This window comes from Hyla sarda, chromosome 2 (assembly GCF_029499605.1).
Source record: "Hyla sarda isolate aHylSar1 chromosome 2, aHylSar1.hap1, whole genome shotgun sequence".
Taxonomy (NCBI): Eukaryota; Metazoa; Chordata; class Amphibia; order Anura; family Hylidae; genus Hyla; species Hyla sarda.
Window position 1 is genome coordinate 332520145 of NC_079190.1, and position 23072 is coordinate 332543216.

Consider the following 23072-nt stretch of genomic DNA (forward strand, 5'->3'; position numbering starts at 1 on the left):
AGAACAGCAAAAACCCCCACATGGCATACTATTTTGGAAACTAGACCCCTCGGGGAACGTAACAAGGGGTAATGTGAACCTTAATACCCCACAGGTGATTCACGACTTTTGCATATGTAAAAAAAATATATATATTTTTTACCTAAAATGCTTGGTTTCCCTAAAGTTTTACATTTTTAAAAAGGGTAATAGCAGAAAATACCCCCCAAAATTTGAAGCCCAATTTCTCCCGATTCAGAAAACACCCCATATGGGGGTGAAAAGTGCTCTGCTGGCGCACTACAGGTCTCAGAAGAGAAGGAGTCACATTTGGCTTTTTTGAAGAAAATTTTGCTCTGGGGGCATGCCGCATTTAGGAAGCCCCTATGGTGCCAGGACAGCAAAAAAACAAACAAACACATGGCATACCATTTTGGAAACTAGACCCCTCAGGGAACGTAACAAGGGGTAAAGTGAACCTTAATACCCTACAGGTGTTTCACGACTTTTGCATATGTAAAAATAAATAAAAAAAATGTACCTAAAATGCTTGGTTTCCCTAAAGTTTTACATTTTTAAAAAGGGTTAAAGCAGAAAATACCCCCCAAAATTTGAAGCCCAATTTCTCCCGATTCAGAAAACACCCCATATGGGAGTGAGAAGTGCTCTGCTGGCGCACTACAGGTCTCAGAAGAGAAGGAGTCACATTTGGCTTTTTGAAAGCAAATTTTGCTCTGGGGGCATGCCGCATTTAGGAAGCCCCTATGGTGCCAGGACAGCAAAAAAAAACCCACATGGCATACCATTTTGGAAACTAGAGCCCTCGGCGAATGTAACAAGGGGTTAAGTGAACCTTAATACCCACAGGCGTTTCACGACTATTGCATATGTAAAAAAAATAAATAAATAAATAAAATTTACCTAAAATGCTGCTTTTCCCAAAAACTTTACATTTTTAAAAAGGGTAAAAGCAGAAAATACCCCCCAAAATTTGAAGCCCAATTTCTCCCGAGTACGGCGATACCCCATATGTGACCCTTAACTGTTGCCTTGAAATACGACAGGGCTCCAAAGTGAGAGCGCCATGCGCATTTGAGGCCTAAATTAGGGATTGCATAGGGGTGGACATGGGGGTATTCTACGCCAGTGATTCCCAAACAGGGTGCCTCCAGCTGTTGCAAAACTCCCAGTATGCCTGGACAGTCAACGGCTGTCCGACAATACTGGGAGTTGTTTTGCAACAGCTGGAGGCTCCATTATGGAAACAGTGGCGTACCAGACGCTTTAATTTTTATTGGGGAGGGGGGCTGTGTAGGGGTATGTGTATATGTAGTGTTTTTTTACTTTTTATTTTATTTTTTGTGGTAGTGTAGTGTAGTGTTTTTAGGGTACAGTCGCACGGGCGGGGGTTCACAGTAGTTTCTCGCTGGCAGTTTGAGCTGTTGCAGAAAATTTGCTGCAGCTCAAACTTGCAGCCCGATACTTACTGTAATCCTCCGCCCATGTGAGTGTACCCTGTACGTTCACATTGGGGGGGGGGGGGGAGGGGGGAGGAAATCCAGCTGTTGCAAAACTACAACTCCCAGCATGCGCTAAGAGACTGTACATGCTGAGAGTTTTAGTTTTGCAACAGCTGTAGGCACACTGGTTATGTATCACGGAATTTGTGACCTTACTCAGTGTTTCAAAACCAGTGTGCCTCCAGCTGTTGCAAAACTACAACTCCCAGCATGTACGGTGCATGGTGTAAGGTGACTGCTGGGAGTTGTAGTTTGCAACAGCTGGAGGCACACCGGTCGTGAAACACTGAGTTAGGTAAAAAAAAAAACTCTAAGTTTCACAACCAGTGTGCCTTCAGCTGTTGCAAAACTACAACTCTCAGCAGTCAACGACAGCCAACGGGCATGCTGGGAGTTGTAGTTATGCAACCAGCAGATGCACCACTACAACTCCCAGCATGCACTTTAGCTGATTGTGCAAGCTGGGAGTTGTAGTTACACAACAGCTGAAGGTACACTTTTCCATAGAAAAAATGTGCCTCCAGCTGTTGCAAAACCATAAGTCCCAGCATGCCCATAAGGGAATGCTGGGAGTTGTGGTGGTCTGCCTCCTGCTGTTGCATAACTACAGCTCCCAGCATGCCCTTTTTGCATGCTGGGAGCTGTTGCTAAGCAACAGCAGGAGGCTGTAACTCACCTCCTGCTGCTGCTGCTTCATCACAGGACTGTCCCTCGCCGCCGCCGTCGCTCCTGGGGCCCCGATCCCAACATTGACGCCAGGGATCGGGGTCCCCAGCACCTGGGGTCGTCTTCCCGCACCCGCTCACGCCCTCCGGAAGAGGGGCGGAGCGGGTGCGGGAGTGACACCCGCAGCAGGCGCCCTGATTGGTCGGCTGGTAATCCGGCTGACGAATCAGGGCGATCGTGAGGTGGCACCAGTGCCACCTCACCCCTGCAGGCTCTGGCTGTTCGGGGCCGTCAGAGACGGCCCCGAACAGCCAGTAATTCCGTGTCACCGGGTCACTGGAGACCCGATTGACCCGGAATCGCCGCAGATCGCTGGACTGAATTGTCCAGCGATCTGCGGCGATCGCCGACATGGGGGGGCATAATGACCCCCCTGGGCGATATGCCGGGATGTCTGCTGAACGATTTCAGCAGGCATCTGGCTCCGGTCCCCAACCGGCTAGCGGTGGGGACCGAAATTCCCACGGGCGTATGGATACGCCCTGCGTCCTTAAGGACTCGGGATGCAGGGCGTATCCATACGCCCTGCGTCCTTAAGAGGTTAAGCAGGGCATTTACATCTAAAAATAAGCCAGAGGTTACATGTAAAACAATATGAAAATACATGCTGGGTATTTGCGGTGTTGTTTCAGTTTGCTAGTGTTTCATTGGCATGGGTAATAAACTGTAGTATTTGTAAAATTTTAGTTTTTAATAGAAGAAAAAAAGTTTACTAGAAATAAATTTAATATTATTATTATTATTAATAATACACAAATGATACTGACCTGAGGCAGTGTTAACTCTAGATTGTAGACATACCAGCAGTAGCATTTACACTTGACTGTGGAATGACTGGTGGCAGCCCATACACGGGACCGATACCATACTATTGGGAGCTTTGCTGTGCACTACTGCAGCATTGTCACATTATATGCAGGCCACTTGCACACTATAAAATTAATCCGTAAAAAAATCTGTTATAAACATCTGTTAGAAAAGCTTTAAAAACAGATAAACGTCCGTTACAAAATCCCATTCAAGTCTATGGGATTTTTTGATTATCCGTCATGACCCGTTATAGTCTGTCATGAATAACAGATGTTAGTTGTGACGGAAGAAAAAAATGGCACATGCCATATAAAAGCACTGTGGGTGCCAGACATATACCCCCCCCCCCCCCCTCCCCAGAGAATATATATTATATAATATCTCTCTATCTATCTTTCCCCACCGCAGCGCTTCTATTTGAAAACTCCGCCGGGAGCCCTGAATGGCTCCTCAGTACCGACCATTCAGGGCTCCCGGCGGGGAATTTTAAAATTAAAGTAAAATACATCGTACATCGCAGGGGAGTGGAGCATGCCGCCGGCTCCCCTGTTTAATAACTTCTAATCGCATAGGGTCTCAGAAGTGAGACCCAATGCGATCAATCCCTCAGCCCCTGTACTACAACCCCCATAATGGGACAGAGTCTGTTCCATGATGAGGGTAGTAGTACAAACACTAATGTAGCCTCCCCAGCAACCGGAAGACTCCAGCAGCCGGGGAATTACAACTCCGATCATGGAAACAAATCTGTTCCATGATGGGAGTAGTAGTAGTCCCGGCTGTGGGAGTCTGTAGGCAGAGGTGTTAAAACGGCCATATATGAGGGATGTTATAAACGGGTCTTAACAGATGACTATGCCCGTTATTTTGAAGGACATTATTCAGCCATTAGCACCCGTTATTTCATCCGTCATTATACATCTGTTTTTACACAGAAAACGGATGTTTAATAACGGATGAATGCTCATAGTGTGAAAGGAGCCTAACTCTTGACAACATTATATATGGTAAAATCTTTATCCTCACCATCCCCAGGGGATGTTTTTGCACCCAGGCACGATGAGGATATGATGTTATAAAGTTCCCCAGGCGGGGAGTTATACTTACCATGTCCAATAGATCCAGTCGTGGTCCCGCCCCCTTGGCTTGATTGACAGCCCGAGTCATCACTCTGCTCACTAAGTAGACAGAGCAGAGCAGTGACACGGACTGTCAATCAAGCCGAGAGGGTGGGACCACAGCCGGAGTGATGGGACCTCGCAAGTATAACTCTCCGTCCAGGGGAACTTTTTAACTTCATATCTTCACTTGAGGATAAAGATTTTACCATATGTAACGTGGTGTCAAACGTTATACAGTCACGGCCGTAAATGTTGGCACCCCTGAAATGTTTCAAGAAAATGAAGTATTTCTCACAGAAAAGGATTGCAGTAACACGTTTTGCTATACAAATGTTTATTCCCTTAGTGTGTACTGGAACTAAACCAAAAAAGTGCGGAAGAAAAGCAAATTGGACATAATGTCACACCAAACTTCAAATATGGGCTGGACAAAATTATTGGCACCCTTAACTTAATATTTGGTTGCACACCCTTTGGAAAAAATAACTGAAATCAGTCGCTTCCTATAACCATCAATAAGATTCTTACACCTCTCAGCCGGAATGTTGGACCACTCTTCCAGCAAACTGCTCCAGGTCTCTCTTATTGGAAGGGCACCTTTTCCCAACAGCAATTTTAAGATCTCTCCACAGGTGTTCAATGGGATTTAGATCTGGACTCATTGCTGGCCACTTCAGAACTCTCCAGCGCTTTGTTGCCATCCATTTCTGGGTGCTTTTTGATGTATGTTTGGGGTTATTGTCCTGCTGGAAGACCCAAGATCTCAGACACAAACCCAGCTTTCTGACACTGGGCTGTACAGTACCACCCAAAATCCATTTGTAATCCTCAGATTTCATGATGCCTTGCACTATTCAAGGCAACCAGTGCCAGAGGCAGCAAAACTACCCCAAAACATCGTTGAACCTCCAACATAATTCACTGTAGGTAAAGTGGTCTTTTCTTTGGAGGCCTCATTCCGTTTTTGGTAAACCGTAGAATGATGTGCTTTACCAAAAAGCTCTATCTTGGTCTCATCTGTCCACAAGACGTTTTCCCAGAAGGATTTTTGGCTTACTCAAGTTCATTTTGGCAAAATGTAGTCTTGCTTTTTTTTTTTTTTATGTCTGTGTCATAGCGTTTCATTTCATTTAAAAGGTCGACGGATAGTTCGCGCTGACACTGATGCTCCCCGAGCCTGCAGGACAGCTTGAATATCTTTGGAACTTGTTTGGGGCTGCTTATCCACCATCCGGACTATCCTGCGTTGACACCTTTCATCAATATATCTCTTCCGTCCACGCCCAGGGAGATTAGCTACTAGGGATCAACCGATTATCGGTTCGGCAGATATTCACTATTTTGGACATTATCGGTATAGGCAATTACTTTGCCGATATTGCCCCGCCCCGAGACTACCACTGCCTCATTGCCTCCCCATCCTCTGGCAACATACCGCCGCCGCTGCCCCATCGCCTCCCCCATCCTCTGGCCACATACCGCCTCCGCCACCCCAATCCCCGGTGTTATAATTACCTGTTCCTGGGGTCCGCAATACTTCTGGCTCCTGCGGAGTCATGAAGGTGTGCACAGTGACAGCGCAGGACGCTGCCATTGCCAGAAATATCGCAGACCCCGGGAACAGGTAATTATAACACCGGGTATAGGGGAGGCAATGGGCCAGCGGTGGTGGTGGTTGGACTAGGGATGACCCCAGGACAGGCAGGGGGAAGAGAAGCGGGTGGCGGTGGTCTCTGGCCCCGCAAAAGCCGTTGCAGCTCAATTTAAAGCACCCGCTTTAAATCATTGATCTGCAGCGGCTTCTGCCCCGCCGGGGGGTGAGAAATAGCCGATAACTTATACTGATATACCGGTATAAGTAATCGGCCTGAAAGGTATCAGATTATCGGTATCGGCCCTAAAAAAATCAATATCGGTCGATCACTATTAGCTACAGTGCCATGGGTTGCAAACTTCTTGATAATGTTGCGCACTGTGAACAAAGGCAAATCTAGATTTTATATTGCCCACACCTGTTACTTGCCCCAGGTGAGTTTAAAGGAGCATCCCATGCCTGAAACAATCTTATTTTTCCACAATTTTGAAAGGGTGCCAATAATTTTGTCCAGACCATTTTTGGAGTTTGGTGTGACAAAATGTCCAATTTGCTTTTTTTCCTCCTTTTTTGTTTAGTTCCAATACACACAAAGGGAATAAACATGTGTATAGCAAAACGTGTTACTGCAATCCTTTTCTGTGAGAAATACTTCATTTTCTTGAAAAATTTCAGGGGTGTCAACATTTACGGCCATGACTGTATATGGTAAAATCTAGTGCTTCATTCCTTTTAAGGAAAATGTGTTAAATATCCCAATTGTCTGCTTCTAAAACCTCATCACCTTTTGCCAAGTGATTCTCATGGATGTGTTGTGTGGGACCAACTTCTATTCAAAAGACAGAGATCAGAATGCCTCTTTAATTTTTTTTCTTACCTTTGAAAACACGTGTACAATCAGGTGTACATGATGTTATACATAAGAGCTTTCAGACTAATCACAAAAAGGTACATGGGCACCGTAACAACAATGGAATGTGTTGGGTGACACAGAAGAAGGTCATCACCCAATAAGAAAACAAAAGGCTTAAACACTGAGCAATTGGAAATTGTCCAGCATTGTCCTGAGTGATATTTTTCAGCTGTTTATTCTGTACTTATTAGAATGATAACATAGATGGATATTGGCAGACATGACAGCTGCATTTTCCGGCAACTCCCTTGCGTAGCTGCTAAGCTTATTAGGTTATGTTCACATGCCAGAAAGCAGTTGAGAAAGGCTACAGAGCCGGAACGCGTGCTGCGTCCTATGCCTGCTGTAATACTACATTAACAAGTAAAGTTCAATGAAAATTCACGAGTGCCAGGATTTCTTTACTTCTATTATACTTATCTATCCACGTGCACCGGGTTAAAACTGCAGTGCTGACTGACCTTCACATTCGATTGTTACACAGATGCTAGGACTGCTTAGAAATGCCCCATCTTGTCGGGGTATAAACCAAAGCACTTTATACAAAAAATAAGGATCAAAGAAAAATTATAAATATGATTGATCCTACGAGGTGGACCTAAAAACACCTCAAAATAAGTACAAGGATAGGTAATTATGTTGTGCAATTAGTAAAACAAGGTACAAATGCCTATGCAAAATAAATATATATATATATATATATATATATATATATATATATATATATATATATATATGAATATACAATAAATTAAAATACAATCAAACTAATCAATACAAAACCCAATAACACACAATAGCATGCAGTACAAAATTTTGTCCACAAGATGGCTCTACCAAAACAAAAACTGTCTATAGCCTAGCCTCAAATATGATGTCCTCTGGTGGGTGTGACTGTGTAATTAACCTTACAATTTTATTTATGCTATTCCTAGGGTTAACTATATCGAGCAGTCTGTGACAGGATACAGCCATACAACTTCCATTGATAAGACAGGTTTCACCTTGTCAACCTGGCAATGGTAAACATGGAAACTTATTGTTCCATCTCAATCTAACACAGTCCATAGTATAATGCATTGTCTTGTCTTTACACCTCCTTGTCTTCCTCAAATACGTACATTCAATGGCCTGTGGAAGTATACACGAGAGCTTTGAAACAATAGTGTCTCATACTTAAAAGGGGTTGTGTGCTGCCCTGAATTTCGGAGCTCCGCTCACAGCGTCCGAAAGTTCGTTACTCCGAACGCTGTGTGCGGGCTTCCGTGTTCGCGGCTGCCGGGTGTGACCCCTCGTGACGTCACGCCCGCCCCCTCTACCAAAGTCTATGGGAAGGGGGCGTGACAGTGGTCTTGCCCTCTTCCCATAGACTTTCATTGAGGGGGCGGGCGAGACGTCACAAGGGGGCGGGCGAGACGTCACGCCCGGCAGCCGCGAACACGGAAGCCCGCACACAGCGTTCGGAGCAACGTACTTCCGGACGCTGTGAGCGGAGCTCCGAAAGTCAGGGCAGCGCACAACCCCTTTAAGCTAATCTTGTCCCATCTCATATTGGGTTTTGGACATCTGGACTTAAAGACATAAGATAGTGTTATACTCTACTGTAAACAAATCTTGCTATCTGTAATTTAGAAGAGCGGGAAAGCGTTATGCCAACATCACAACACAAAACGGAATCATCTACCTTTGAAACACTTGTCAGAGCTAGGAAATTCGATATGGAGAAATTAGTCCTATGATGAAGCCTGACAATCTCCATAGACAGCAATGTATTTCCAAGCAGATTCCAAAAGTATTTTACAGTACATGTCAATTTATTGTGTGGACAGTGGAATTTCCAAGCTAAAATTTGTCCAGCAGATTCCGCTCAGAAATTCTGCGGTGTAGACATAGAAACTAGGGCTGGGCAGTATACCGGTTCATACCGAATACCGAAATTTTTGGGCTGCACGATATGAATTTTAGCCTATATCGCAATACCGGTTTAGGCCCCTCCCCCTTGGGAATGTATCATCAGCGCAGCGCTGTCCCACATCGGGGAACTAACCCTATGTTACCCACCTGCGCTGTTCTGCTCCCCCCCAATTAATTATCAGCCCAGCCAGCAGGGTACTACTCACAGATGTCAAGCACTGCCCTCCTCCTCTTTGTTGCGGGCCAAGGTGGGTGAGTTAAAAGTTTATTTTCTGTATCTTTTGCAACCCGGGCATAGGTATACAGCGTACAGCAGTGGTATCAAACCTGCGGACCTCCAGCTGTTGCAAAACTACAACTCCCAGCATGCCCGGACAGCCGTTGGCTGTCCGGGCATGCTGGGAGTTGTAGTTTTGCAACAACTGGAGGTCCGCAGGTTTGATACCACTGGCGTATAGTGAGTTCCAGCGCCCGGTGGCCCCCAACAAAGAGGAGGAGGGCAGTGCTTGACATCTGTGAGTAGTATCCCGCTAGGCTGATCATTAATTGGGGGGAGCAGAACAGTGCTGGCGGGTCAGATGATTTGGGGGGAAGCCGAACACCGCGCGGGTCACATGATTTGGGGGGTTTGGGGGGGGGGACAGAACAGCGCTGGCGGGTCACATGATTTTTTTTTGGGGGGGGGGAGAAAATACCGTTATATACCAGGGAACCGCCGTACGTTAAAAAAAAATACTGTGATACACATATTTGGTCATACCGCCCATCCCGAATAGGAACTGTACTGTTTAGTGACTGCTCTCCCTGTCAACAGTCATAACTAGTTGAGCCATTCATTTACAGCAACCCCTAATGTGAACAACATGGTGCCCTTTATAATAAAGGGTAGCAAGATACAAGAGATGACATTTGCAAATTATAGTTTACACGTCCCCTGACCAAAATATATCAACATGGCCCCTATTCTCTGATATGCTTTATCTCATTAATAAAGAGTTCGACAAAACCGGGCTATCCTGGGCAGGTAGCAGAAAGGGTTGGTATGAGTGTTTGCTGTCATTAGTGTAGCCAGTGAAGCAGGACAGGCAGTCCAAACCTCCTGAGACAACTGGCAACTGAGACACACTAGAAAATGGGGTTAAAGGGGTACTGGTGCCAAGTTAAACAGATTTGTAAATTACTTCTTTAAAAAAGAAAAAAAAATCGTAAATTTATCAGCTGCTGTATACTACAGAGGAAGTGGAGTAGTTCTTTTCTGTCAGACCACAGTGCTCTCTGCTGACACCTCTGTCTGTGTTAGGAATTGTCCAGAGTAGGAGAGGTTTGCTATGGGGATTTGCTCCTCCTTTGGACAGTTCCTGACAGACAGAGGCGTCAGCAGAGAGCATTGTGGTCAGACTGAAAACCACTCAACTTCCTATGGAACATACAGCAGCAGATAAGTACTGGAAGGATTACTTTTTTTTTTTTTAATAGAATTTATAAATCTAATGTTTTGGAGCCAGCTGATATGAAAAAAAAAATTTTCTACCGGAGTACCACTTTAACCCCTTCATGACCCAGCTAGCTTTGGCCTTCATGACCCAGTCCGTTTTTTCAAATCTGACATGTGTCTCTTTAAGTGGTAATAAACTGCTTTTACCTGGCAAAGTGATTCAGAGATTGTTTTTTCGAGACATATTGTACTTGTCCAGTAAATTATTGTTGATACATGAAGCGATTTTTGTGAAAAACTAAAATATTTAGAAAAGTTGGAAAAAAATTCTCTTTTCTCCATGTTTGAAACTCTTTACCGTACTTGTAAGAGAAATCATCAAGCCTAATAAATGTAATTATTAATTCACATCCACAACATGTCTACTTTATGCTGGCATCAATTGTTACCCCCTTAATAACCAAGCCCATTTTCACCTCAAGGACCAGGCCAATTTTATTTTTGCGTTTTCGTTTTTTCCTCCTCTCCTTCTAAAATCCATAACTCTTTTATATTTCCATCTACAGACCCATATAAGAACCCAAAAATAAATTTTGGGAGGAAATTTCAATGAAAACCAAAATTTTGCACATTTTGGAGGGGTTCGTTTTCACACTGTACAATTTACGGTAAAAATGATATGTGTTCTTTATTCTGTGGGTCAATACGATTAAAATGATACCCATGGCTAGATACTTTTTTTTATTTTTTAAGCGGTTCAAAAATATAAATCTAAAACTTTTTGTACAAAATCAGTAATCTAAAATCGCCCTATTTTGACCACCTATAACCTATATTTTTTTAGATACCACATTTGCATATATAAAACTTTTAGATCATTTTTTATAAATTTTTTTTTAATAAAATGTGACAAAAAAAGCAGCATTTTTCGACATTTTTTACGTTTACGCTGTTCACAGTACGGGATCATTAACATTATATTTTGATAGTTCGGACATTTACGCACGCGGCGATACCAAATATGTTTATTAAAAAAAATTATGCTTTTTTTGGGGTAAAATGGGAAAAACAGACAATTTTCATTTTTATTGGGGGAGGGGATTTTTCACTTTTTTTTTTTTTATTTATTTATTTTTTTTTACATTTTTCAACTGTTTTTTTTTCACACTTTATGTCCCCATAGGGGACTTTCTATAGCAATCCTTTGATTGCTAATACTGTGCAGTGCTATTCATAGGACACAGCACTGCTCAGTATTATCTGTCATCTTCTGCTCTGGTCTGCTTGATCGCAGACCAGAGAAGAAGACCCCGGGAGACATCCGGAGCCAGGTGAGGGGGGCTCTGGCCACCATGCTGGATGATCGGATCGCCACGGCAGCGCTGCGGGCGATCCGATCATCCAATCAAAGTGCTGCAATGCCGCAGATGCCATGATCTGTATTGATCACGGCATCTGAGGGGTTAATAGCGGACATCCGCGCGATCGCGGATGTCGGCCATTAAGGGCGGGTCCCCGGCTGCTGCTGCGGCAGCCGGAACCTGCCGTGTATGACGCGTGCACCCTTCCGATGCTCGCGGTCATACACAGGACCTAAATGTACGTCCTGGTGTGGGAAGTCTCGCAAAACCAGGACGTACATTTACGTCCGTGGTCGTTAAGGGGTTAAACATTCTTTTACAACATTAGAAGGCTTATATTATGGAGTATTTTTTTAAATTTTCTACAAAAAAGTTTAAAATAACATTTTTGGGGAACAATAAAATATATATATATATATATATATATATATATATATATATATATATATATATATATTATATATATATATATATACACACATATATATACACACACACACACACACACAGTGGTACCTCAACATACAATGGTAATCTGTTCCAAACAGACCATCGTATATTGAGGGATCCGTGCAATGTAAAGTATAGGACAGTTGTCTACAACCTGCGGACCTCCAGATGTTGCAAAGCTACAACACTCAGCATGCCCGGACTGCCAAAGGCAGCTCAGGACGGGTAAGGGACACCGGGGGAAGGGTGGACAGTTGATTAAAAATAAATAAATAAAAAATTATAATTTTTAAAGTTCTCCGCCGGAGTACCCCTTTAAGACTGAGCCTTCCATAATGGGAACATATGACCACCTGTTCTGGTTCTATTGCCAACCTAAAAAAAGGTACAGAAAATCCTAAAAGTTATTTGAGATGAAAATTGTGCAAGACCTGCTTGGCTGCCAAAAAACTAAAATAACTTTCCCTGTCCAATTAAAATGTTTTATTTATTTGTTTAAAACAATTATCACTCTTTATCTCTATGACACCACACACAGGAGGATGATATACAACACCGAAAACTCCCAGCATGCTCTGACACAGCCTATGGCTCTGCAGCTAACCTAAAACCAAACTACAACTCCCAGCATGTTTGGCTATAAAGAGCAGTGATCTGCCATCTGTGGCTCTACAGCTCATGTAGACACGCTGTCAGGGCATGCTGGGAGTTCTAGTTCTACACCAGCTGCAGAGCCACAGGTTGCAGATCACTGCTATGGATGCCTGATGACTTTTAAAGAGCCCAGAGTAACCAACGCCACACCAGCCATTTTAACTACCAATATTGTGCTCACAAATATGGACATTTATCAATGGGTTTAGTCAGGTTTTCTTTACTATAATTGTCGCAAAATTGTCACAACTGCGACTACGCGATTTTTCGTGCGACATTTTGACTGGAAAGCGAGAAAAGCAAGTTTTCCAAAAATTAACTATGTAGTAATCATTTTAAAATGGACTACGGGTAGTCAGGTATTTATTAACTGCGACAGTCGCAACTGCGCAAAAAAAGTCGCAACAGCGTTAAAAATTTACAAAATTTACTCCAGCTCAAACATGGAGCAGAAAAAGCTACTACCAAAGTAAAAAAGGAAAAATTGCTTACGTGAAAGAAAATTATCAACAGGCTGAAACCAGATGATAAATAAGTCACACATAAGCAAAAAAAAAGTAAGGAAAAAACTACTAAAGAAAAGAATACATAAGCAAACATTGATAAATGTCCCTCAATAACTGCTCCATACAATTGGGTAAACCTATCAAAGAAGATCGGGGCAGGATCCTCAGATGGATTTCACTTGTATGAATAGCTCTGCTGAGGAAGATTGGTACCAGAATGAGCAGGGGCATGCCTTCATGGGCAACATCATGTGAGGGAGCAAAACGTTGGCCGAATTACTTACAGTGCGGCAACTGTCTTCACGCTCGGACCCCTACAGAAAGCCACACCCCCTTTAAATTTTGGCCTAATGCTGATAACCCCCATTTTCTGGTGACAAATTTGTGTGTATCACTAGTGTGGACTATTTCACATGGTGCCTATTTTACTCTGGGGTTGCTTGCTATTGATCCCAAATAGAACAGACCACTAGCCTCCAAACATGGGACTCATTGCAAACTTTGCTGGAGAAACGTTCAGAAGAACATTCATGATAATGGCACATAGTAGGGACTGCAACAAAAATGCATAAAAACAATGGGGGACATCACCGTTGCTTTGGTAAGCAATTTCTGTAGTAATTTTTTTTTGCTTTAGTTTCTCTTATTGCTACATATTTATCATACTATCAAAGGGTGTTGATAAATCTGGAGCACATAAGATGAACAAAAAAAGTCACAGCTGAGACTCTTGCGAGACTTTTTTTTTATGACTTAAGCAAATCAAAAAAGGCTCTAAATACATTGATAAATGTCCTAATATAAACAGACATCATCACTGGAGGACAACATTCATTTATATTGATAAAATCCATTAAAACGTATTACCTGGAGTGATCCAGAGTAGTCACATGAAAACTGACAGGGTTTTACATTTGAATAGAAAGTTATTATTAGCCATTGTGAGACTACATTCATTTGAATGAAAGATCTCAATGTCTCGCTCAAACACAAAACAGCTTTGTATGCATTTCATCACAAGGCCCAAGAACAACTCCCCACAGCTCCTGCGCCCCTTTTTCTAAGCTTGTCAGACTACAATGAGAACATTACATCCTGAAAACTCTTCTTGGGGCTCAGGCCATATCCCCCTTCTCCCCTCTTGAGTAAAGATGTGTGCAATTCATACAAAATACATTAGTTTGCATGATCATACAAACACCACACACAATCTTGCTAGTGGCACATGTGAGTATATGAAATGCAAACAAGGCAGAGGGTGTAATCAGCACCTGGGACTAATATAGGCCAATACAAACTGCACGCCAACCACAGATTTAGTGTTCTTAGAAATCACTTTACTTTAGCCGTGTGTTTTCATACAAAAACTTTTTATAACGGACATATTGTGATAGAACACATATATTCCCCCAGTGCTCGCCGCTTATGAGGTGTTACGGCCGGAGCTCCGTGTGATAATGTCCATGCTGGCCCTACCTCCTGCCTTCTGTCCGAACAGCAGATAACTGCTCACCCGGAGGTGAGGAAACCAGGCGCCGTTTCAGGATCTCTCCCTTTCTCAAGCCTAATGTGAAGGAACCCACCACCACTACTTATGGAACGTACTCTCGCGAGATTTCATGTCTATAAGGTTAAAATCTCATATAGTAGTTAAATACAATGGTAGATGTTATTCCCATAAAATGTTACATCGGTTTAGCATATATCATATAAAAATAAAGAAATATATTTTCTCATAAAAATTGCAGTTTTCATTAATAGCATTCGGGGACATTGAATTTAATTTCCTGATCCAGTATACCTCCCTTCTTAGTAATTTCTTTTTAATTTCATCACTTCCTGAACCGCATATCTCCTCCAATACCATCCACTTTAAATCACATATTTGATGATTATTTTCCAAAAAATGTCTTGCAACACTAGTTTCAGCAGCTAATAAGTACTGGTAGGATTAAGATTTTTAATAGAGGTAATTTACAAATATGTTTAACTTTCTGCCACCAGTTGATTTAAAAGAAAAAAAAAAAAAAAGGTTTTCACCAGAGTACCCCTTTAAGTGTTATTGGAGGAGGGGATCTTTCACATTAGTTTTTTTTTTACTTTTTTTTTGTTTTATTTTTAACTTATGCCCACATAGGGGACCATTATAGCAATCATTAGAAACTGTTCAGTGCTATGCATACTATCAGTATTATCAGCGATCTTCTGCTCTGGTCTGCTGGAAGGCAGATCAGAGCAGAAGACCCTGAGAAAGCAGCGCAGTAAGGTGAAGGGATCTCCGGCCGCCATCTTAGCTGATCTGTTCCCCGCGGCCGTGCCACAGTCAATCAGTTTAGCCATTTCAATAACAGCACTGCCACAGATGTCGTGATCTGTATTGATCACAGCATCTGAGGGGTTAATGGCAGACATCAGCAAGATCGCTGATGTCCACCATTACCGGCGGGTACCCAGCTACTATCAGCATACATGATGACCTGCCACGCATGATGCGAGCACCGCTCCAGTGGTCATGTACAGGACGTAAAAGTACCAGCGCATCAGGATGTACATTTTCGTCCATTGTCGTTAAAGGGGTACTCCGGCGCTTAGACATCTTATCCCCTATCCAAAAGGATAGGGGATAAGATGCCTGATCGCGGGAGTCCCGCCGCTGGGGACCCCCGGGATCTTGCACGCGGCACCCAGTTTATAATCAGTCCCCGGAGCGTGTTCGCACTGGGTCTGATTACTGTCGATCACGGGGCCGGCGGCGTGTGATGTCACTCCTCCGCCTCAGTGTGACCTCACGCTCCGCTTCCCAATGCAAGTCTATGGGAGGGGCGTGGGATTCATTGAGGGGCGGAGTGTGACGTCACACGCCACCGGCCCGGTGGTCGCCTGTAATCAGACCCGGAGCAAACACGCTCCGGGGACTGATTACAAACGGGGTGCCCCGTGCAAGATCACGGGGGTCCCCAGCAGCGGGACTCCCGCGATCAGGCATCTTATCCCCTATCCTTTGGATAGGGGATAAGATGTCTAAGAACCGGAGTACCCCTTTAAGCGGTTAAATGGACACTGTCAGAAACAAACATTTTGCTAAATCTTAAATAACCTTTCTAATATTTCATGACCAAAAAATGTATCAACTTTTTATAAAATCATATCAACAAAGTACAGGAAGTGAGGACGGGACTAGGAAGTAAGCTCACTTCTGTCTTATCTATCAGCCTCCTATCTTGTCTATCAGACGAAGGGGGTTCCTGAGCAACCTGCAGTGATTAAAGTGACACAGCACAGCAGACTCAGGAAGAAAGTGAATGAATAGGGCGTAAGGGCAGGCTCAGTGCTTGCCCGTGACTGAGGGGATCAGTGCTTGCCCCTATCGCGGTGAAGCTGTTGGTGAACAGGGGGAGCACCCTCCCCCTGTCAACACCATAGATGTCATGATCATGATTGATCACGGTATCTATGGGGTCAATGCTGCCAGGACCAGCAGCTGCGGTGGGACCCCGGCTGTGATTGATAGCCAGGTCCTGCCGCCAATCTCCAGAGCTGCGCGCGGCAGAGCAATAGATCAGCAGGATGTTAACATATGTCCCAGCGCACGAACGTATGCATACGTCCTGTAGCGGGAAAGGGTATTCCAGGATTTTGTTTTTATTTGACTATGCTACAGGGGCTCTAAAGTTAGTTTAGTTCATAATATGGTGTCTGTACCTGTGTGTGACGGTTTTCTCACAATTCTTATGTGATTTTTCACCACAATATTTTTAACAGCATACAAAATTACTGTTGTCTCGGATTTTTCCCAGCTTGCAATGCGGCCGAAACCTGACTCACTAGTCAGCTGATGACAGGGAGCCTGTCTGCATCAATGGGTGGAGGGATCGCTTGGTGGGAGAGAGATCAACTGCAATTAATGCAACAGCTGTAGGCACCCCGATTGAAAACCACAGGTCTTTTGAATGGATGCAGCTCATTTATGTTTCAATGGGTAGGGTGGTTAAAATGAGGGAGGGAGGAAAATGGAATTATGGGATTTGTAGTCAAAAAAAAGAAAAGTCAAACAGGAAATACCAGTTCACAAAAAGCTAGCCAGTGTGTTATGGTAACCTCACAACATAGCCATTTAGCCCCAAGACAAGCGCAGATCCTTCCTAAGCATGTCCATTACTGTCAGCCAGGTACGTACTAAAATCACCTTATGGTGGAGAACCCCTTAAAGGCTCCATTCACATGGCAGAATTTCCAGCCAGACAGTTCACAGGCTTGCTCGGATATGCGCCGTTTCCATAAGCAGCAATGCATTTCTTAGTGGATTTAGCAGAAAGAACGGACATGTCCATTCTTCCTGCGGAGTCCAGAATTTAAAATCCGGTTGAATGGTGAATCCGACAACATTGGTAAATCCCCCCTCCTCCCCCCCGCCCCCCAGTTTCTCGTGTGAAGTTGTATTTTATGGAAAGTTAAAAGGGGTATTCCAGGCAAAAACTTTTTTATAACTATCAACTGGCTCCAGAAAGTTAAACAGATTTGTAAATTACTTCTCTTACAAAATCTTAATCCTTTCAGTACTTATGAGCTTCTGAGGTTAAGGTTGTTCTTTTCTGACTAAGTGCTCTCTGATGACACCTGTCTCGGGAAACGCCCAGTTTAGAAGAGGATTGCTATGGGGATTTACTTCTAAACTGGGCTTTTCCCGAGACAGGTGTCATCAGAGAGGACTTAGACAGAAAAGAACAACCTTAACTTCAGAAGCTCATAAGTACTGAAAGGGTTAAGATTTTTTAATAGAAGTAATTTACAAATCTGTAGGTATAGAAATGAAGACGGCACTCATCCAGGTACATTATGCTGACAGTTTATTTCATCCACAAATTCGTGCGGGGAGGTGCAGTGTCAGGAAGGTGTTATCGGCAGGAACGCTGGAGCTCACAGCGTGATGGCGACAGCTGTGTTGTGCTTCCGCACTTCTTCAGACCACATACGCCCCCAGCATAGCCACCGGTAAATACCTGCGTGACCTGTGAGGGGCAGGGATATACAAAAATGTGAGTAAAAAATTTAAAAACACAAGAACACACTGCGAGAGAAGGAAAAATACAGTATGAGCTAGAATTATATAAAAATCCCTAAATCCAACTTATCATTCATGCCAAATCTACCTTGGGCACCGCTTCGCATTATCCAGCGTCCTTCTACTTGTAGAAGATCCCTACGCCTGTCAATCCCGTCTCGGCAGTGCACCCTCAATTCCGGAAGAGCGCAATGCTGAGGGGTTACCATTATGGGTTTCCCACATATGGTCAATGGGGGACATGTATCATTATTTGTGTATGGTAGAAGCAGTTTACCTCTTTTCCCGAATTCTAAATTATGTGCAGAGGCACTAAATTTATCAATCAAGCGCAATGAGCTTCATAAATTGCAGGTAAATATAGTAATCTCCTCAATCCACTCTTTAGAAAATAGAATCGATGATTTAGAGCATCTTGCTATGTTAAGTCCAAGATGGCTTATATTTGCGCAAAAAAAAAATCAGCTCTTGCGGCAAAATTTTTGGTGTAAAAAAAAAAAAAAAAAAAAAAAGTACACAGTTAATAAATCCATGTGTACTATAGATGTCACTCCAAGGTACCCTGATTGGCCACATCTGGAGGACATGCTCTACCAAAACGTGCGCAAAAAAATTGCGCAAAATTTGGCAAAAAAAAATACACACAAAACAGGGGTAAAATCTTTGATACATGTCCCCCAATGATTCTCGGGGAGGCCTTTTTACTTAAGGAATAGAGATGTTCCCGAAACCTGGGATGCATTGGTCTGGTAATGCTGCCGATATAAAATCAGCCGCACTCGCAAACCAATCCATACACGATATTAGTTTTACAACAACAAAAATCGTGCAAATAGATTTCTACCCCGCCAAGATTGAAGTTTTTGCCAGTGATCAATTGCGGACACCATTTGCAGTTGCCACATCTGTGGTTTCCTTGCAAAAGGAGCCAATTCTTTTTATCATCTGATGTGGAAGAGAATTTACTACGGGTTAAAGAGTCGCCTAAGTTTTTGGCTCTGCGGAAGGCTATCATGGGTTTATTGCTGGTAATCTCAGCCAAAACCGGATCACTCTGCAATAGACTCCAACGTTTATTTATAGCAGCTTTCATGAGCCCACTTAAAGGATTATATTTAAAAGAAAAGGTGAATCTATCTGATTCTTTTCCTTCTTATCCTTGTGTCTCAGGAGAGATCTCCTGTTTTGTGCTAGAGCACGAATACCGTATTTTTCGTTGTATAAGACGCACTCTTTCTTCACCAAAACTGGGGGGGGAAAAGTCGGTGCGTCTTATACGGCGAATACATACATACATACATATCGCGGCGGTCCCTGCGGCCATCAACGGCCGGGACCCGCAGCTAATACAGGACATCACCGATCTTCTACAAGTAGAAGGACGCTGGATAATGCGAACCGATGCCCAAGGTAGATTGGGCATGAATGATAAGTTGGATTTAGGGATTTTTATATAATACTAGCTCATACTGTATTTTTCCGACAATGGACATTAATGTACGTCATGGTGACGTGGTACTTAACGCACCATGATGTACATTTACGCGTCGACATGATTGCGAGCACCGGAGCGGTGCTCGCGTCATGCCCAGCAGGTCCCGGCTGCTATCAGATTGCGCGGATGTCCGCCATTAACCCCTCCGATGCCATGATCAATACAGATCAACTGATTGCAATGAATAATCCCCTATGGAGACATAAAAAGTGTAAGTAAAAAAAATAAAAAATTTAATAAATCCCCTCCCCCAATAAAAAAAAAAAATAAATAAATAAATAAAAAAAAGGAAAATGTCAGTTTTTCCGCCAAAAAAGCATTAAAAAAATATTTAATACACATATTTGGTATCGCCTCGTGCGTAAAAGTCTGAACTATTAAAACATATTGTTAATCATCCCGTACGGTGAACAGTGTAAACATAAAAAAATAAAAATAAGTCCAAAATTGCTGCTTTTTTGTTACATTTTATTCCCAAAAAATTAAAAAAAAAATTTATAAAAAAGTAAAACCTAAGCAAATGTGGTACTGATAAAAACTACAGATCATGGCGCAAAAAATTTGCCCTCATATCGCCCCATGTACGGAAAAATGAGAAAGTTATAGGTAGTCAATTTCAAACATACTAATTTTGTTAAAATGGTTTGAGATTTTTTTTTAAATTAACCCACAGAATAAAGAAAACAAGTCATTTTTACCATAAAGTGTACAGCGTGAAAACAAAACCTTCCAAAATCTGCTAAATTGTGGTTTTCTTTTCAATTTTCCCACATAAATAATATTTGTTTGGTTGCGTCGTACATTTTATGGTAACATAAGTGATGTGATTACAAAGTACAATTGGTGATGCAAAAAACAAGCCCTCATATGGGGCTGTGGATGGAAATATAATAGTTATGATTTTTAGAAGGCGAGGAGGAAAAAACAAAAATGCAAAAATAAAAAAATGGGCCTGGTCCTTAATGGGTTAATGTTTTTTTCTGCTGTCCTGTTCACACTGCGGAAATTCTGCTGGTAGAATTCTGACACTGAATTCTTTTCTGCTGGAGGAAAGAACATGTTCATTCTTCAAGCGGAATCCGCGAGCAGAATCCAATAGAAGTCAACGAAAAAAATCCCACCCGACATTGTTTTCACGCGGAAATGGCTGTAAAACCCTTCACATAATTCCGCGCAAATTGCACACAAATAGAAAATTCTTTTTTCCGCACATACTTTTCAGCGTGAATTCCTCTTGATTTACTCAGTGTGAACGCACCCTAATGGAGAAGGCAACAGTTTCCTGACCGAAATTATCCCTCAGTGTGAACGCACCCTTAAATTAAAGGTTACACTTTACGGCACCTTCGTTTATAGACGCAGCTCATAAGGATGGGGGATGGTGGCTGGTGACCACCGGCCAGAGATCAGGGTGGGGCCCACAATAACAGCAGGTGCACTGGATGGCATAATATGACCAACCGAAACAGAATAGCCCCGTTATGCTGAGCAATAACAACGTGACACAACACTGCAATACAATAACACTACAGTACAATATAACAGGCTGCCATACAGTGTAGTACAGCGCTAAATACCATTATAACAGACTCCAATGGCGTACACTGACTATAAAACCCTCCAGCCCCATACACTGCATAGTACAGCACTGCAGCAAACCATTTCAGGCTGTACACTATACCTTGGCGGACTCGTCGCTCCCCTCCGCTCTGCACAGATGACACCGAAACTTATTAGCTACTGTACAAGCAGCTGCGTAAAGCGCCTTAGTGCCACGCCCCCATGTTCTGACGTGCACCCATAGCCACACCCCTTCCAAGCATACCACGGGGCGTGTGACCGATGACTAAGTGCGTTGTGCAAAATTCCACCTCGCAGCACAGTGGCTTTTGTCCTAAAGAGTGAAAGCTGAATAGCGGTGTACAGCCGGTAGCTTCTCCTCCATGTGGCCTAAGCGTTGTGGGTGTTTACCCAACTGCAGTGAGAACTGGGGCTTCCGGTGCCCGCTGTAGTGACTTCCTGCTTCTAGGGTGCATAGTTGAATACATCAGGCTTTGTGTATAGGGTCACTGTGTGACATGATACCACAGTCTAGTCTTCTCCCTACCAGTGTGCCCCCAGCTGTTGCAAAACTACAACTCCCAGCATGCCCGGACAGCCTTTGGCTGTCCGGGCATGCTGGGAGTTGTAGTTTTGCAACAGCTGGAGACACACTGGTTGGGGAACACTGACCTAGTCAGTGGCATTTGTTGGTACCAGCCTCATTTTCCTTAGGGGGAGATTTATCAAAACCTGTGTAGAGAAAGAGTGGTGCAGTTGCCCATAGCAACCAATCAGAGTGCTTCTTTCATTTTTCACAGGCCTCTTTAAAAATGAAAGAAGCGATCTGATTGGTTGCTATGGGCAACTGCACCACTCTTCCTCTACACAGGTTTTGATAAATCTCCCCCTTAGTTTATATTGTAGTATATATTGTGAATAGACTACTACGTCTTTGGCTGTCTGGGCATGCTGGGAGTTGTAGTTTTGCAACAGCTGGAGACACACTGGATGAGAAACGCTGCCCCAGTTAGTGGCATCTGTTGGTACCAGCCTCATTTTCCTCAGTCACGTAGTTTTATATTGATATGGATAGACTACTACACCTTGGCTGTCTGGGCATGCTGGGAGTTGTAGTTTTGTAACAGCTGGAGACACACTGGTTGGGGAATGCTGCCGCAGTCAGTGGCATTTGTTGGTACCAGCCTCATTTTCCTCAGTCACTTAGTTTATATTGCTGTGGATAGACTATTTGTGAATAGACTACTATGTCTTTGGCTGTCTGGGCATGCTGGGAGTTGTAGTTTTGCAGCTGTAGATACGCTGGTTGGGGAATGCAGTCCCAGTTAGTGGCATCTGTTGGTACCAGCCTAATTTTTCCTCAGTCACATAGTTTATATTGCATCTGTTGGTACCAGCCACTCAGGGCATGCTGGGAGTTGTAGTTTTGCAACAGTTACAGATACACTGGTTGAGAAACGCTGCCCCAGTTAGTGGCATCTGTTGGTACCAGCCTCATTTTCCTCAGTCACTTAGTTTATATTGCTATGGATAGACTACTACACCTTGGCTGTCTGGGCATGCTGGGAGTTGTAGTTTTGTAACAGCTGGAGACACACTGGTTGGGGAATGCTGCCCCAGTTAGTGGCATCTGTTGGTACCAGCCTCATTTTTCCTCAGTCACTTAGTTTATATTGCTATGGATAGACTACTTGTGGATAGACTACTACGCCTTTGGCTCTTCGGGAATGCTGGGAGTTGTAGTTTTGCAACAGCTGCAGACACACTGCTTGGGGAACGCTGCCCCAGTAAGTGGCATCTGTTGGTACCAGCCTCATTTTCCTCAGTCACTTAGTTTATATTGCTATGGATAGACTACTTGTGGATAGACTACTACACCTTTGACTGTCCAGGCATGCTGGGTGTTGTAGTTTTGCAACAGCTGGAGACACACTGGTTGAGGAACGCTGCCCCAGTTAGTGGCATCTGTTGG

The 23072-nt window shown here is 43.4% G+C and overlaps 2 protein-coding genes across 16 annotated transcripts in view; one reads left to right on the top strand and one right to left on the bottom strand.

Annotated features, from left to right (window-relative positions):
- The window catches only part of LOC130356428 (membrane cofactor protein-like), a 63528-nt gene extending 42172 nt beyond the window's left edge, over positions 1-21356 (bottom strand). For 8 of the 13 annotated variants that reach the window (XR_008888878.1, XM_056557972.1, XM_056557968.1 and 5 more), the window contains exon 1: positions 21222-21355. The gene's annotated coding sequence lies outside the window, so the exon portion shown is untranslated. Of the gene's footprint in view, positions 1-2992; positions 3123-21221 lie in introns of those variants that run through there. The other 5 variants (XM_056557973.1, XM_056557974.1, XM_056557971.1 and 2 more) reach the window with 3 other exon arrangements.
- Positions 1-23072, top strand: part of LOC130356430 (uncharacterized) — a 628644-nt gene that overhangs the window by 367695 nt on the left and 237877 nt on the right. For 2 of the 3 annotated variants that reach the window (XM_056557977.1, XM_056557978.1), the window contains exon 1: positions 21438-21570. The exons of the other annotated variant lie outside the window; for it this stretch is intronic. The gene's annotated coding sequence lies outside the window, so the exon portion shown is untranslated. Of the gene's footprint in view, positions 1-21437; positions 21571-23072 lie in introns of those variants that run through there. 3 annotated transcript variants of the gene reach the window in all.